This window comes from Alligator mississippiensis, chromosome 3 (assembly GCF_030867095.1).
Source record: "Alligator mississippiensis isolate rAllMis1 chromosome 3, rAllMis1, whole genome shotgun sequence".
Classification (NCBI taxonomy): Eukaryota; Metazoa; Chordata; order Crocodylia; family Alligatoridae; genus Alligator; species Alligator mississippiensis.
The window spans coordinates 181,776,617-181,790,718 of record NC_081826.1 but is presented as its reverse complement, the minus strand read 5'-3'; positions in this window follow the sequence as shown (position 1 = coordinate 181,790,718).

Sequence of the window (14,102 nt, the reverse complement as noted above, 5' to 3'; positions counted from 1 at the left end):
CCATTTAAGGCAAGTAGGGATTTTTCCTAAAAAAATGAAGTGTATTCCTTGTTGGGTAACTAGTTATTAACTGAATTAGTAAAACTACCTGGCTGATAGCTGAATTTCATTGCTGAAGCATTACATATCCCAGGTGTACTAACAACATATGTTCAAATTTTGTTGAAATAAAAAATAAGAAAAAAGCCTCTTTTTCAGTTAATCCTAAGCAAAGATAATATCCCTGCTTTTTCTAGAGTCTAGTATGGGCATTTATAACTAGTCACATAATTTTATGAAAACCTGGGCCAACATAGTGTTTCCTAATTGTCCCACTGAAAACAGGTAGTTTTATTTAATTAAAGAATAGATCTAAGACAAATGCAAATCACTTTGGTATCTGTGCACAACATTGTGAAATATTTTAAGCATTTGACTCCTGAAGAATTTAGCTGAAGAATTTTTTTAATTACTGAGCTCATAAACCAGGTCTTAAACTTTTTTCAACATGATAGCTAACATGAACCTATACATAATATTACATGTATATTTATATAGTTCCTTTCCTCTTAAATGATTCACTAATGGCTTACAGGCTAGGCCATCCTGAAAGCAGTTAAGTATCAAAATAATTTTATTTATACATGCATTGAAGTCACCTGGCTGAACGCTGCGGGTTTTCAAAGAAAAGAAAAAAAATGTGTCTTCTATGTTAATGACTCTAACCAAAGCAACAAACAAACAAACATGAAAATTCATTAATATTGTTTTGTAAATAAAAAGCATGCCCAGGTATACAAAGTTACTATCTTCTAGCAATCACAATAAATGGTAGTGGATTGAAGCTCCTGTATGATTTGTAAAAATGAACCAAACCAAATGTTCAAATAGGTAGAGAGGCAAGGTTTACAAATGCAATATGTAAAATAACCTTCAAACAAAACTCCATTTTCCTGCTTGGAGTTGCTGATAATTTATTATGTACTTAAAATATCTTTTTTTTGTAATTACATCAGCTTTCATAGGTATACTAAGGTTAACAATACAAACTACTATAGACTAGTTTGAAGCTGAATATCAAGGTCTACAGAAGTCTTTGTTTTTAAAGATGTCAGATAAAATCAAATTCAAAAAGAGTTTAAAGTACTGTGGATATAAAAACTATATTATCTGTAAAACACAACTAGTGCTTTATGCTAAAATTCATAGTTGTCTTGATTCTTGTCTTGTATTGGCAGGTAATGTTAACACTGGCCTACCTGTAACTGTTCTAAAGATAATTTCTGTTTATATTGTTACTAATATTAATACATTACAACATACATTTAACTTGGAGTCTTAAAAGAACATTAAGGGTCTTCAAGTCATCTACACTTCTTTTTCATTCTTTATCCCATATCCTTTTTTGGGGAATGGGTTGGGTCAAGAAAGGGGAGGAGCACAGCAGATGTTTAACATTCTATAATCTCCTTATAATACTTGTCTTTGCAAGAAGCCTACCTGTTTTTGCAGGTTCTGCCCCCTCCATGCACTGGTGAGGTCTTCTATGAGTTATGAGAGACTTTAATTGCCCATAAAAACTCTTGGCCCCAGTTCTGCATACGGGTCTACACACAAGCATAGAAATCCGCCCAAGCTGAAATGCCAGAATTGCTCTTTTAGAGACAATAGAATAGAATTTCCATACATCCTGAAGCCTTACACTAACTAGAAATGCCTATAGACAGCAAACAGACTCACCAACTTTATCCCCAGAAGTGTCAAGGAACAACTTTAAACAAGTGTCGATCTGCAAGTGTCTAGATGCCAACTGCCAGAAGGAGCCCATTTTGGTCAGTTTTGGATTACTATGAAAGTGGCTATTAGGCACTAAGGCACCAATTCGTTGTTTTATTTTATCCAACATAGGAACACAATGCAGTTAATCACAGTCCCTTCCTGTACCACCAGACAGTGACTCCCCCCAACCCAGTGGTTTTGAATGAAGAGGCCTGCTCCCATCTGCTGCTTTCAGTGTAGAAGACACATAATTTCCTGCCCTTACACAGCTGTGTCTATGACTGCTAAGTCATTTTCATATTACTCTTTATATTGCTCCTCTCTCCCCTGACTTTTTCCCCATCCTTTCCCCACTGTTCTCCTTAGCCCTATACTGCAATTCTACCAGGACTTTGCTATAGAAATATTTACCCACATATAGAACCTCACTTACCTTTTTTCTTTCCCCTCCTTCCACTCTTTCCCCACCCTTCTCTTTTCATCTTTGCATCCTCACATTCTACACTTTGTTCTCTCTGCCCCCTAAGCCTTCTTCTTCCCACCTGAATAGAGGTAAATCATTGCAAGGACCACCAGGCTGTTCTTTGTGGTACATAAGCACAGGAACCAACAGTAGGCCAAGAGACCTGGAAGGTAAGGAGGCATTCTCTGAAATCTGTAATACAACCATGAACGCAGCTAGTAGAGAGGCTGCTGGGTAGCCAGTACAGAGGCTGCTAAGTACCACTGGAGCTCAGGGGCAAAATTCAGACTAGTCCCACTCAAATTGGGACAGGCAACAAAATTGCTTTTTTAGCCAAGGTAATTCAGATGATGGCCATGTCTTTCCTCCTGTTCCTGAACTGCTTGTATGAGAATGGCACATAATGGTGTCACAACCCAAAGTTGTGAGTTTTTGTTTGTGTGTGCTTCGGCAACGCTAAATTATGTTCCCGCTAAATTGCAGCTTCCTTGCACGGTGGAGTTCTCTGCTGCGGAAGAGAACTCCTGTGAAACGGGGAATTTCCCGCCAATTTGAAGCTTTCTTTGCATGGTGCATTTCTTTTGCATCTCAGAGATGCACGGTGCAAAGGAGTTCCCGCCATTTGTATGAAGATCCGTGCCACGTTATTGGCCAACTCTAATATATGCACACGTGGCGGCTAGCGATTGGCTTGCTAGCCATATAAAGGGCTTGGGTGGCTTCCGCCCAAGTTGGAGAGAAATGACTTGGAGAGAAATCACTTAAAGAGCATGAAGATCTCTAAGCGCTGCAGATCCTCACAGACCCAACGCATTTCTTAAGCAGGCAACAGAGGTCTAAACAGCCTCTGGCCTCTCCCCATCACTAAGCGCAATCCTAGACGTATCCCTTTCCTATATACTCAATTTTCGAACCCACGGAGCCTTAACAACTCCGGTGCCTGAGAACCGAACAGAGCCCACGGAGCTTTGACAACTCCGTGGGAAAGAAATTGCCGAACCCGCGGAGCCTTAACAACTCCGGGGCCAGAGAACCGAATTTGTCGTAGTCCTCCAACGAGGATTTAAGTGGAGCTGCACCTGGAAACTGTCCAGCCTACACCGCGACCATCTTGGGTGTAAGTAAATAATCTTTAAATCAACCATTACGCCTCTGTGACTAATTCTAGCCCATGTGTGCCTTGCCGCTGCACGGTCTCCTCCGGCCCCGCGTGCCCGGGCTGCTGGCCACAGCCCACGTGCGCAAAGACGGGCCCGGCTCGCCCCCAGCCTGCACAAATGGCACATAATTTCTCTCTGACATCCAACTCTACTCTCTTAAGTGATGCAGAGAAAGCCAAATAATGATTTAATCATCCCTACTACACTGTTTTACTGAGCAGCGGGTGTGAAACTCAGGCAACAATCAATCAGTGACAGCAAAGACTGTGGTACTCCATAGCTGTCTGGAGCCTTCTCTATTACTCTCAAGTGTCAATGAAGCAATTTTTTATGCAAGTATTTCAAAGTAGCTTTTATGAACAATGAGTCTAAAAACATACACCTTTTCTGGATGCCCATCGAGTATGTGTTTCAAGAGTAGAGAAGGAAACTCACATTTTGCATTTGCATGGGTTTGGAGTCACATTATCAAGAAGTAATTTTAAGGAATATGCATATGTGTATATTAAAAATTTGGAAAGCATTGGTAGGCTATGATTCACATAGGCATTGGCTAAAACAACATTATTCCCAATGAAGAGAAGAACATTCCTCTCAGCCATTCAGCTCATGAGACAGGCAAACAAATGCACTGGAGCACGTAAACTTTGTCTTCATGAGGGAATTTTCAAAACAATTCCCACAATCACACACCCATGCAGCCTTACACACGCCTTTGGTAAATGATATGTTAAAGTTTCACTTGAATATATATGCAGGACTCTCTTCACTGTCAATCAGGTCTGTCTACAATTAAAGGCAGGAGATGTGATAGTCATAATTTATCATCATACTGACACTAACTAGGAGAGGGTGTAAGGGCTATTTTGGAATGGGTACAAAAGCATTAATATTGGTATAACATGCCCTGCTACTTTTATACGTTCAGTAGTTCTAAAACTAATATCAGAAGTATAACTTGTGGTGGTTTGTAAAAGTGCATTCTCAATGTAAAATAAAACAACAATTCAACTTAACGTACATGAAGTATTATAATTACCAGCTACAGGAGTATGATAAAGAAACTAGAAACATGAGGTTGGACTCTCATCTCACTTAGGATCATACAGATCCATAAATTCCATTAATCTCAATGCACTGGTGTCCCATTTACAACAGTGTAACCAAAACAAACATTTCATACTTGTTCAAAATATTCAAGGTATCTCACAATCTCTTCATGAAGAAGGCAACTCACTTCAAAGCCGCAAACAACTGTTGCTCAGCAACACTGTCAACAGTGCTTTTTGCTTGTCAGACACAAGCACAAATGGATAGACATATTTGTAATGATTCCCCCCGCCCCCAACTAAAATGACTAAAAGGTTAATGAGAAAGTTTCAATAATAATGACATTATGCAGGATTTCATTCATGCACAGGATTTTGCCTCAGGGCCCTTCACAAATTAAACTCCATTCAGCCTTCCCCTGTTTGCTTCCAGTTCTAATTAAGAATTCTGTTTAAAGCAACTACTATACAAACGACTGGCAACAAAAGCTCCTGATTTTACAAACAAATAACACCACGCTGTTACTATTATTTTTTTCAACTCTCATACAAATGATGTTTACAGGGGCAGAACCAAAAATTAAGAGTGTGAAGAAGTCGCTTTAAACATGGAAAATGCAATAGTATCTACACAAAATATGTGGAAAAACATTTTTCTCTTTGGTTTTCATGGGAGTCAGTTCATGAACTTAATTTGTATGCAAATTTGTAGTCAACTCACAGAAAACAAATGTAAAGATTTGATTCATTTTCCCGACTTTCCAAATAAATGGACTAAAAGATACTTAACGAAAAATAAAGCTTTCAAGATGTATTATTGTTGTGGGGGTAGAGAAAGGGAGCAAAGGGACAAGGAAGTTTTTAATGTTACCTCACACAAAACAATACATACTGATCCAAGGGGCCTGGAACTGAAACGGACCACTGAAAGTTTGGGAAAAGCCTGTTAAGACAATTCTTCTGGCAAAAATAAATCTGCATAAGGAAATCATACTTAAATCTATTATAAAACATATAGATAGCCTCCTTTATTGGAGTATATTTTACCTATGGAAATTTAAAAAAAAATGAAAATATATATTGTACATTATCAATGAATGATCATGGGAAGTTCTCTCTTTTCTGCAGTTAACTTTTCCCCCTTGTTTTTACAAGAATGTTCCTGTTAGAATAAAATATTTAGAAACTAGAGTTGGTTAGGAAACACAAACACCATCTTTCATTTTTAAAATATAAATGTATTAAAGGAAAAGTGAAATTGTATTACTGTTTCTTGGTTCTTGTGGAACACCTTCAATTTCTAGGATTTTCTAATTATTTGAAAACATAGATTAATTAATCCAACATCATTACGAGGTAGATGAGAGACATTAACTACATTTTATAGTTTCCCTGGATTAGCCACTTATAAGAACCTATTATTCTAGTGCCTAAGCTCCTCACAATCTTTATTTTCCTCACATTACCCTTGTGTGATAGAGAATGCAATTTTACTCATTTTATAGATGAAGAATGAGGCACAGAGAGATAATAGCAAGATGCACAAAAAGACTTTAGCATCTAAAGCAGGGGTTAAGCAGAATTTAGGCACCTAAGTCTAGTAATGTCATTCTTAACACCCCATAATCTCCAAGTCCCCTATGAGTCTAGGCAAGAAAGTTTTCACCAATAAAGTTCTCTAGATGCCTAATATTCTTCTTCTGTGCATGAATTATCAAGCTGCTTGTCAATAATTAATTTTACACATAAATCCAGTATGGATCCTCAAATAAACCATTCCTCCATAGGTCTCTTACAAGGAAATAATCCAGCAGCTCCCCTCAAATAGTGTTTACAACACACAATCTCAGTGGTGGTATCCATTTTCAATCAAAAACACAGAGGTGGTGGTGCCACTTGTAACCCTTTTTGATCCAATTTCACAAGGGTTAGAGCACTCACCCAGGATACAGAAGATGCACGGTCACTGTTCTCAGCCCAGGGGTGTTAAACGCACATTTCTCAACTCCTAGGAGATTCTTTAAGCACCTGGCCATAGGCTATTCTGAGGCTGGGGTTCTACACCCTCCATCATGTTGAAGCTGTGCAGGAAAGAAGTCAAGATTTGTTGGACCAGAGAATAGGAACATGCAATTAGTCCAGCAATTAGGACACTTACTTGGGATGGGGACACGTGTTACATTCCCATTCAGAAGATAGTGTGTGTGTTTTCAATGACTGCTTAATGTAAAATACAGAAACAGGCTAGAAGCAAGGACCAGTACTCCAATCTCCACCTTTTCAGGGAAATACACTAATAACAAGCTTAGAATAGGGGTCACCAGCCTGTAGCATGACTGCTGCAAGTGGCACAGGCAACTTGTGTCTGGCACATGGCAGAACAGGGAGGGGTTAGGAAGCACAGAGCAGATAGTGCGGGGAGCAAGAAACAGATTGAGCAGGGAGAAATGCAAAACACATCAATCAGAGAGCAAAAAGCAGAGAAACACACTAGCCAGGGAGCAGAAAGCGAAGTAGCAAATCAGGCAGAAGGGAATCAGGAGGGTATGGGCTTAATTTACCTGACTAAAAGGTTGGCCCCCACTTCTTAAAACATCAAATTCCTTCTCTTTTGCCCAAAAGATCTTGAATTCTTTTCTGCACAGTGGCAGGAGTGGAGAATGCCCCCACCACAGAGTAGCATGTAGTCTGATGGTTAAGGCATTCACCTGGAAGATGAAAGAAGTGGGTTTGAACCTCATCAGAATGAAAAGGAAACAGAATGGGGTCCTCCCAGCTGCTGATGGCTCTAGTTGCTAGGCTACTGTACAGAGGCAGCACCACCAATACCATCTCTGTCTCCAGTTGTGTTTTAAAGCAGAACTCCTCAGACTTTGAGAGGAACAAATATAGCACTCAGCACCAAGAAAATTCTCAACTATGAAGTGCAGTCTGACACATACATCTTCCTGCAGCATGAAATGAGGTGTCTAAGTCACGAGAGGAACAGGAGGCAACATTTCCTACCTATTGGTGACCTCAGAGACCTCCCAGTCAAAATGGTGGCTGTTACAAAAACAACTGTCAGGCATCTAAATATAGCCATGCAAAGTAAAGGGAGCTTGCCTGACTGAGCTTTGGATTCTCCTGCAGGGAGTAAACTTCTGAAAGTTAACATATGCTAATCTAAAAATCAATCTAAAAGTTAAGTTTCACAATACCCAAACTCCTTTTTGGATCCAAGTTCATGAGATATGCCCATGGTCAGAAATGTGGTAGAAATGTGAAGTAGTGAATTGTACAAAGCTCCATATTATTAGATTTCATAGATTTCATAGACATTAGGGCTGGAAGGGACCTTGGAAGATCATCGAGTCCAGCCCCCTGCCCAAAGGGCAGGAAGTCAGCTGGGGTCATAGGATCCCAGCAAGATAAGCATCCAGTTTGCTCTTGAAGGTGTTTAATGTAGGCGCTTGAACCACCTCCGGTGGCAGGCTGTTCCAGACCTTGGGGGCTCGGACAGTAAAGAAATTCTTCCTTATGTCCAGCCTGAAACGGTCTTGTCGTAGTTTATGACCATTCGACCTAGTCGTCATCCCTTGGGGCGCTCTGGTGAACAAAGGTTCCCCCAGATACTGGTGGTCACCCCTGATAAACTTATAGATGGCCATCAGATCACCCCTGAGCCTGCGCTTTTGCAGGCTAAAGAGCCCCAGGGCTGTCAGCCTGTCATCGTAGGGTCTGCTTCCCTGACCTCTGATCATGTGCGTGGCTCTTCTCTGGACTCTCTCAAGCTTCTCCACATCCTTTTTGAATTGTGGAGCCCAAAACTGGATGCAGTACTCCAGCTGCGGCCTCACCAAGGCCAAGTACAAGGGGAGAATGACGTCCCGGGATTTGCTTGAGAAGCATCTATGGATGCAAGCCAGCGTTTTGGTCGCTTTACTAGCCGCAGCATCGCACTGCAGGCTCATGTTCATCTTGTGGTCAATGATGACCCCCAAGTCTCTTTCTTCCTTAGTGCTAGCCAGCATAGCACTGCCGAGCCTATAAGGATGCTGCGGGTTTTTCTTCCCAAGGTGGAGAACCTTGCATTTATTGGCGTTGAACACCATCAGATTCTCGTCCGCCCACTTGCTCAGCCTGTCCAGGTCAGCCTGGATCACCCGCCTGTCTTCTAGTGTGGATGCTTTGCCCCAAAGTTTGGTGTCATCAGCGAACTTGGCCAGTCCGCTTCTGACTCCAGTGTCCACATCATTAATGAAGATGTTGAACAGTATGGGTCCAAGGACAGAGCCCTGGGGGACCCCACTGGTCACAGGACACCATGATGATTGACTTGCATCAATTACTACCCTCTGGGTCTGACCACGGAGCCAATTTTCCAGCCAGTGGATCGTGGAGGACCCAAGGCGACAACTGGCCAGTTTCTCCAAGAGGTGATCATGGGACACCAGATCGAAGGCTTTTTTGAAGTCAAGATATACGACATCAATCTCTTCTCCCTTGTCCAGGTGATAGGTCACCTGGTCGTAGAAGGAAATGAGATTGGTCAAGCAAGACCTACCCACAACAAACCCGTGCTGGCTATCCCTTAAGATGTTGGCGTCGGCCAGTCCATTAAGGATGGCCTCTTTAATAAACTTTTCTAAGATCTTCCCTAGGATAGAAGTCAGGCTGATGGGCCTATAGTTACCCAGATCCACCTTCCTCCCTTTCTTGAAGATAGGCACCACATTGGCCTTCTTCCAGTCTTCGGGCACTACACCAGAGCGCCAAGAGTTTTCAAAGATCCGTGCTAGAGGCTGGGCTATAATGCTCACCAGTTCCTTGAGTACCCTGGGGTGAAGATTGTCAGGGCCGGCTGACTTGAAGGTATCCAGCTTCTCAAGATGTTCCTTCACGAAGTCAGCATTAATGGAGGGCAGGGGATCACCCTCACCCGGACTTCCCTGTCCTGTAGCGGGCATGGGCGTCCCATGCGACTGATGAAAGACTGACGCAAAGTACCTATTTAATAGGTTGGCTTTTTCCTGGGCGTCAGTTGTCAGTTGCCCCATCTGGTTCAGCAGGGGTCCAATGTTGCCCCTGCTTTTCCTCCGGCTCCCCACATATCTGAAAAAGGACTTTTTATTGTCCTTGATGCTCAAAGCTAGTTGGAGTTCAGTTGCAGCCTTGGCTTTCCTGGTCTGCTCCCTACAGGACCGGACCAGTGCAGAACAATCCTCCTTGGAGGTGACTCCCATCCTCCATCCTTTGTAGGCCTTTCTTTTTAGCCTCAGGAGGTCTGCTAGGTCCCTGGAGAGCCAGGGGGGCTGCTGTGCCCTCTTTAGCTTAAGCACTAAAGCAGGAGTGGGCAATTATTTTGGGCAGAGGGCTGCTTAACAAGATTTGGTGAGCTGTCAAGGGTCACATGGGTAGCCCGCCCCTTGACAGATGCCCCGCCCCCTGGCTGCCATCTTGGGAATGGAAGTCCTGCCCCCTAAACCCCTGATACCTTTGTCACCAGAAGTCTCTCCCCTTGTCCCCCAGAAATACTCCTTTTGGGAAGGGGGAGTTGCCATCTTAGAACCAGAAAAAAACAAGTCATACACTAAAAGTCAAACTCCTACTATAACATATTTTAACTTTATTACAAAAAATATTTTTGTCATGATTTGTGTTTGTGTATAGAGACAACCGCAGAAAAACTAAAAAATAAATTCGTAGTCTTTTATATTGTTTGGGAGAGTGTGGTTGGGGGGTGTGGTGGGGGTGGGTATGGTGGGAAGGTGTATGGTGGGTGTGGGGGGTTTATGGTGGGATGTAGAGACATTTGTGTGTGGTGGGGTGGGGGGAGTTTGTAAGCAGGTGTAGCTGTGTGGCATGGCATAGGGTATGTTGGGGGGGTGGCATTTGTGGGGTGTAGGTGTGTGGCTCTGGAACACACCGTCCTCTCCTGCAGTCAACACGGGGTGTGTGTGTGGGGAGGGGCAGTGAGAGAGGGTGGGAGGGGTGTGGAGACCACCCCCCATGCACCCTATGGCACAGCAGCAGGTATGGGTGCTGTTGCCTGGATCTGGCCAGCACGGCATGTTGCAGTGAGGAGTGCAGCCCCTGCCAGGCTGTTTGTTTCCCTGGCACTCCCCACATTCACGTGGCACAGTAGGGAAGACCGAAGCACTGGATTTCATAGATTTCATAGACATTACGGTTGGAAGGGACGTCGCAAAATCATCAGGTCCAGCCCCCTGCCCGAGGGGCAGGAAGTCAGCTGGGGTCAGATGACCCCAGCAAGATAAGCATCCAGGCATTTCTTGAAGGTATCTAACGTAGGTGCTTGCATCACTTCTGGGAGGGAGTGTATTCGAGACTGGAGATTCAGATGGTAAAGTTTTTCCTTATGTCCAGTCTAAAATGGTCTTCCAGCAGTTTGTGACCAGTAGACCTTGTCTTCCCCTGGGGGGCCCTGGTGAACAGATGTTCTCCCAGTTCCTGATGCATACCCCTTATATACTTATAGGCTGCCATCAAGTCCCCCTGAGCCTTCTCTTCTCTAGGTTGAAGAGTCCCATGCCTCTCAGCCTCTCCTTATAAGGCCTGCTCTCTTGACCTCTAATCATTCACATGACTCTCCCCTGGACTCTCTCAAGCTTCTCCACATCTTTTCTAAAGTATGGAGCCCAGAAATAGATGCAATACTCCAGCTGTGGCCTCACCAGGGCAAAGTAAAGTGAGAGGATGACTTCTTGGGTCTTGTTTGAGATGCATTGGTGGATGCAAGCCAGAGTTTTATTTGCTTTGCCAGCTGCAGCATTGCATTGGTGGCTCATGTTCATCTTGTGATCAATCATGACCCCTAAGTCTCTTTTGGTCATGGTGCTACAGACTATAGCACTGCTGGGCCTATAAGTATGACATGGATTCTTTCTCCTGAGGTGGACACCTGGTATTTCTCTCTGTTGAATGTCATCAGGTTTTGCTCTACCCACCTTGCAAGCCTGTCCAGGTAGGCCTGAATTGCCAGCCAATTCTCTAGTGAAACCGCAGTTCCCCATAATTTGGTGTCATCTGTGAACTTAGCCAGACTACTTCTGACACCTGAATCCAGATAATTTATGAATATATTAAAGAGTGCTGGTCAGAGTACTGAGCCCTGGGGAATGGCCCTGGTCACCATGCGCCATCTTGACTTGGTTACATCAACTATGGCTCTCTGGGTCCGACCATGGAGCCAGGTCCCCAGCCATCAGACTGTAAGGCTGTTGAGGCTGCAGTTCCCCAATTTTAGCATGAGGACATCATGGGAGACCAAGTCAAAGGTATTTTTGAAATCCAAGTATATGACATCAACCTCTTTTCCCTTCTCCAGGTGATGTGTCACCTGGCCATAGAAGGAAATGAGGTTGGTCAGGCAAGACCTACCCGCAACAGAGCCATGTTGACTATATCTCAGAATGTTGCCTTCAGTTAGCCTGCTGTTGATGAATTCTTTCATATTTTTTCCCCAAGATCTTTCCAGGGATTGAGGTCAAACTGATTGGCCTGTAGTTCTCTGGATCTTCCTTCCTTCCTTTCTTGAAGATAGGCACTACACTGGCCCTATTGCAATCTTCTGGGACCTCTCCTGTGAGCCATGAGTTCTAAAATATCGGTGCCATTGGTCATGCTAAGATGTCAGCCAACTCTTTCAGCGCTCTTGGGTGTATTCTATCCAGGCCAGCTGACCTGTGGGTGTCCAGCCTCTCAAGCTGTTCCTTCACAAGATCTTTGCCAATTATAGGTGTATGATTGCCCTTACCCTGGTAATGCTGTATCCTGTCAGGCAGGGTGATCCCCTGGGGCTGGTGGAAAACTGATACAAAGTAATCATTGAGGAGATTAGCTTTTTCCTGGGTGTCAATTGTCATTTGCCTCATGTGGTTCAGCAGGGGGCCAATGTTGCCCTTGTTTTTTTTCCAACTTTCCACATAGCTGAAGAAGGACTTTTTATTGTCCTTGATTCCTGTACCCAGTTTAAGTTTGGTTTCACCCTTGGCTTTCTTGGTCTGCTCCCTACAGGTGCGGGCTAGTGCTGCATATTCCTCCTTAGTGGTAGTTCCCAACTTCCATCCCGTATGAGCTTCTCTTTTTAGATTTAGGAGGCCCATGAGTTCCCTATTGAGCTAAGGGGGTCTCCCAGCCCTTTTGCTACCTTTTTTATGGACTAGAATGGACTTCCCTTGTGTTTTTAGGATTACACCCTTAAGGAACGTCCACTCATCATGGACTTCTCTCCCCATCAGATTGTGATTTCTCAGGGCCTCAACAACCAACCTCCTGAGCTTGTGAAAGTCAGCTGTCCTAAAGTCGAGGATTTCTGCATTGCTGACTGATTTGCCAGCTTTGCAATGGACAGAGAAAGTGATCAACTCACAATCACCGTCACTTAGCTTTCCTTTAATCCACAGGCCGCTCAGTAGATCATCCGCTTTGGCCAGAACAGGATTCCAGGAGCACCTTACCTCTTGTTGGCATGCAGATTTCTTGAGTCAAATAGAGCTTGTCAATGCAAGTGAGGAAGTTTCAAGACTGATCAGATTTGGCTGAATGTTCTTCCCATGAGAAGTCAGGATAGTTGAAGTCACCCACGGTTGAAGTTACCTGGAACCAGCTGCTTTCCCCACCCCAGCCCACTCCAGGGCCTGGAGTTTCCCTTCTGTGAGGGGAGCACCGGGGAAGCAAACATCCCAGCAGGGGCTGCACTCCTCACAGTGCTGGCCAGAACCAGGAGCCAGGCAGCAGCACCAAGCAGAGCACCACCCCCTCTGCTGCTGCCCTCAGTGCCTGCCAGGGCTGCACACCATGAAGAGGAGTGAGGGAGGGGTCCCCATTCCCCTCCCTCACACCCACACACTGCTCAGTCAAACTCCATGCTGTTGCCGCCCCGCTGTGTGAGGACTCTGCGCTGCAGCCAGCCCCAGCCCCAGCCCCAAGGCTTGATGCTACTGCCCAGCTGCAGCCCCTCCCCAGCCCCCTTCCCTACCTGCTACCCAAAGGGAGCAGGACGCCAGGGAAGCCTGCAGCAGCAGCCCAGCTCTGTGCTAGCTGGGCTGACCCTTCCACCCATGAGGGTGGGAGGGAGCAAGGCATAACAGGGTATATGTTGAGGGTGGGTGTAGGTATTTAACTCCCACCCTTGCGAGTGGAAGGGCTGGACAGGGCACAATTCGTTGGCGGGGTGCTGCAAGTTGGATGAATGTGCCTGGTGGGTTGGATGCAGCCTGCGGGCCATATTTTGCCTACCCCTGCACTAGAGCACCTTATTTCACTAAAGCAGAGTACTGACATGTGATGATTACCACTGTGCTAAGTATGACCACAGATTTGACAGAGATGCAACACAAAGTATGGGTATGTGTACCTCTTTCAGAAAAAATAAGTAATCCTAGAACTATTATTTTTGTGCTTTGACCATTCCATGTACTTCCTTTCAATACAAAAAGTATGCTCAACTTTTTACAAAGAGTATTCTAGCCTAACTACGACGAGTGATTTGTATTTTGTATAAATGTCATAACAAGGAGTATACAGCCATACACTGGATTAACAACATTTCTACAAATAAAAAGAATTTACTGTTCTTTACTACTTTTAAAATATCTTGCCTTTCTTGTGCATTCAGACCCTGAATAGATTTACCTGCGACTTGCATCATACATCACACTGAACCCC